A 4,059-nucleotide genomic window follows, 5' to 3' on the forward strand; every position below is an offset into this window, starting at 1 on the left:
TAAAATCATTTGGTAAATTGCTTATATTTCCAACACAACTATCATCAAATGTTTTATAATGGTAGTGCCATACCAGAACCATCTGTGTATGCATAGTCGGATAAGTTTTTACTTCTCCAACTTAGAAATACTCATACATACTCGTACCTAAGGAAATTCTATACCAAGTAAACTTGCTACACTCAGAGAAATACTGTGTAAATTATTGGCTTTTACCAACAGGTATGCAGCAAAGAGCTCAATGCAAGAGGTCGCATGCGGCCCGATCAGGAAACACATAAACAGAAAAGGAACGATTAATGACTCAGGTAGGGATCAACTGATTACAGAAGTTGCACATGGATACTAAGTTTACCGTGGTAAACGGCCAAATACTAATACTATTATTTCAGGATTTTCGGCGATGTGCATTCAGTGGGAGCAGACGTTTCCGTCGACAATGAGGTGCCTACAGTGACTTCGTAAATTTCAAGAGGATATGCCGCCTCAGTCTTCCAGAGGTGCGCATAGGGGTAAGGTATGCGTGTGTACGTTCATATGGGTAAGTGTATATGCGTGTATTATGAGCGTTTGCGTCTGTACTGTGTTAAAAAAAAAGCATTGTATTTCTAGTTTATTTTTTCTAAAGTAACCTTTTTATTGACCGGCTACTGATCAAGTTCTAGTTGGCAGCAAGCTACCTAGTGGCCAAAATAATCTATAGTAAATAGGTATCCGTAGACATAAGAAGTTCTGGAAATAATAAATTGTATGAATGGATCAAAATACACATGTCAAACGTAGCTCTCTGCATGTTCCATGAGAGTAAGGATATTGCATTTGTTTCTTTTAGTAAATAAATAGCAAGTTCCGCCTATATGTAACCCACATCTATATCCTAGTGAAGCTGCTTCCACCTAATAACTAAAAAGAAAAGGCGAGTGATAGGCGCCGGTGTGCCGGCCGAAATTTGGGCCGGTCGCACTAGCATCGTCCCATCAAACGTCACGTAGCCACACAATTCTCTCCCCTCCCTCCATCAGATGTCATCTCCTTTTCAGAAAAAAAAAAGCTTCCACCGCGCCGCCATGGACTAGCGACGCGCCCGGGGCCTCGAAACACCGCCCGGCGCGTCTCGCCTGTTGCCGCCCCGCCGCCGGTCGCTGCCCTTGCCGCCGGCGGTCGTCCTCCCAGTAGGTCGGCGTCGCTTCTGCCGCCTCCTGCGTTTCTCGCCGTCGTCCATGCAGCAGCGTGCGTCAGCGGTTGCAGGTCCCCATGGGGACGGCCGCAGCTCCGGTGGCGTCGGTCGCCGGTCGTAACACGCCGACAACAAGCTCGCAGAAAAAAGTACTAACTTGCAGTAGCAGCAAAAAAATTGCCGGTAGTAGCAAAGAGAGTGTGTGGTTCCAGCAAAAAATAGCTCGCCGGTGCCGCCATCTTGTCGCCATCGTAGCAAAAAAGCTCACCGGTTGTAAATTTTTGTAATCGCGGTTGTAGCAAAAACACCACCCATCATCACCAAAATGAAAAAGTCGATGTAGCAAAAAAGTAGCAAGTTCCAGCTAAATATAAAGCTAGTTCCAGCAAAAAAAAGGACGTCGGCGGTGCGTGGCACGTCCGGTTCCAGCAAATCACATGAAGCAAAAAAAAAGACATGTAGCAAAAAAGGTAGCAGGTTCCAGCAAAAAATAAAGCTGGTTTCAGCACCCGACATTGCCGGTAGTAGCACCGGAGATTGCTGGTTCCAGCACTCGACGCAGCCGGGTTGCAGCTTGTCGTCGAGCTGGTTCCCGCATCGCTGCAGCCGATGATAACACCGGGACTCGCTGGTTCCAGCGCCGGATGCAGACGGTTGCAGCTGGGGTCGAAGCTGCCAATAGACGGCGGAGCAGCCCGTCACAGCTCGTCCGCTGGAGGTCCAACACCTCCCGCTGCTCGTTGCAGCACGGCGCCCGGGTCCCCAGCACCTCCGGCCACTCCGAGTGGTCCGTGGCGCGGCTGGATAGGAGCGTGACGATGACTACATCACCGGCGTTGAACGAGACAAGGTGGCACAGTAGTGGCATGGCTTCCCGTAGCCAGTGAGCAGAAAGGGGGAAGAATAGATGAGATCTCGTTCGTTATGTGCGGTGAAAGACGAGATGCAAACGAGTGGCTGTATGGAGCTGGGAAGTGATATAAGGATAAAAAGAAGACGTGGACTCTTGGTGACCCCAACTTTGCACGTGGCTGCTGTATGCGAGAGAGCGAGCCTGACGGGGAGACCGGCGGAAATTTCAACCGGTGCGCCGGCTTTAAACGTTTCCCAAAAGAAAATACAACAAGAAAAGGAGAAGCAAAAAAAGAAAGAAGGATTGAACGTGCAGATTTGGATTACTTAATACCCTTGGAGTGCTGGTTGCATGCGACGGCGACCGGGACCCCGTTCTCATCCTTGAGATTGCCCAACAGCTGCATGGTGTGTGCATGAAATCCTTGCGCGGTACGTGCCATGTTGTGCAACCCCTTCACGACGACAACGGCGGGGACTGGACGGTAGGTTTTCCTGGCCGTTGTCTGGGGCTCCGGGCCAGTCACCTCCATACCAACACGGACCTCTTCTTGGCCCGTGATCTGAATCCCATTGAGAGCGACCAATACGCGCCGGCCGCCGTCCTTTAACACGGTGTTTCACCGCCTCAGCACGCCAATCTGAGTCCGTCGAGAGCGATGACCAACACGCGCCGGCTGCCGTCGCTCAATTTGGCGTTTCAGCGCCTCGGCGTGGCGGGCCCGTCCAGTTTGAGCGCATGTCCTTGGAGAACCGCCGCCTGTGCCGGTCGTCGGCGAAGGAGGAAATTGAACTTGGGCTGGTGGGGCGCCGTAGCAATTGAAGGGATCTGCGTAGTCACGCGCCCAGGCCTCCATGCTGCTCCGGCGAAATTGATGGTGTTTTGGCGATCTAGGTGGAACTTGCAGTCGATCGAAGATTTCGTTTAATGGACGTGTTATAGCGATGTCCACTCAGCCGTCCATGGCGCTCCAGCGAAGTAGACGGACGCCAGATTGGAACTCGCGGTCGATCAAGGGGTCCTTGGATGCGAGGGATGCGTCCGTGGCACGAGCCGAGCTGGCATGATGCGAGAGATTGGATTAAAAAAGGAAGGAGATCAGCAAAGCGGGTCCGGACCCGGCAGCGTACCTCTTCGGTGGGCCTGAAGTAATAGGCACTTGGAGCGTGTTAACAGGCGGCCCAGTCTAGCGAACGATTATGCACACGACGTGGTTCCTTGAATTAGTACCACATCGTGTATATGTTTTAAATTTAAACTGAAAGCGTAAAATTACAGAAAGAAGCGTATTGTGACGGTGAATCCACGGCGTCAATCTGTGCTTTATTATTATTAGAGAAAGATTATTTTCATATACTCCTTGTAGTAATGGTGATGATCAAACTCACTGAGACAATGTCATGCTGCTTTTCTTCTTTCTCTCTATAAGCGCCCACAATAAGACGTCCTGTCCTACCTGGACAAGGAACTGCACCGATCAGGTTTTGTGTAGCTAGCTCTTATATATGTAATATATCCACGTGCATAACAAAAAACAAGTTTAGACATTGACACAAAAACATACTCCAGTATCAGTTTACCAAAACTCACCACATCGTGGTTGTTGCCTTGGCCGTAGTTGGCAGCGATGTTGAGGTCAACGACCGTGCACGACGATCCCGGAGACCCGACAGCACCGCACATGCACCGCCACACATGCGCAACATGTATGATAGCCAATCAGTGTTACGGTGTTAAATTATTAGTAACCGTTTGTTCTACATGGCCATAAGTGGTGACAACCCGTGTTGTGTTGCCCTACCTAGAACACTTAAACCGACCGCCTCAGCCCCACCGCATCGTCTCCCGCCCTTCCCGTTGCCTGATCAACAACACCTACGCGTCAACGGTGTATCCTCATCGGCATCCCATGTTGTTGGTGCCCGTGCGTGCTCGTGCTTACTCAATTCTGTTGTGATTATTAATTGAACTGTGGATGGTGGATTCCTGCACAAGTTTGGGATGCCTAAACAGGCCTTGGAGCATCTCC

The sequence above is a fragment of the Triticum dicoccoides genome, chromosome 1A (genome assembly GCF_002162155.2).
Source record: "Triticum dicoccoides isolate Atlit2015 ecotype Zavitan chromosome 1A, WEW_v2.0, whole genome shotgun sequence".
Lineage (NCBI taxonomy): Eukaryota > Viridiplantae > Streptophyta > Magnoliopsida > Poales > Poaceae > Triticum > Triticum dicoccoides.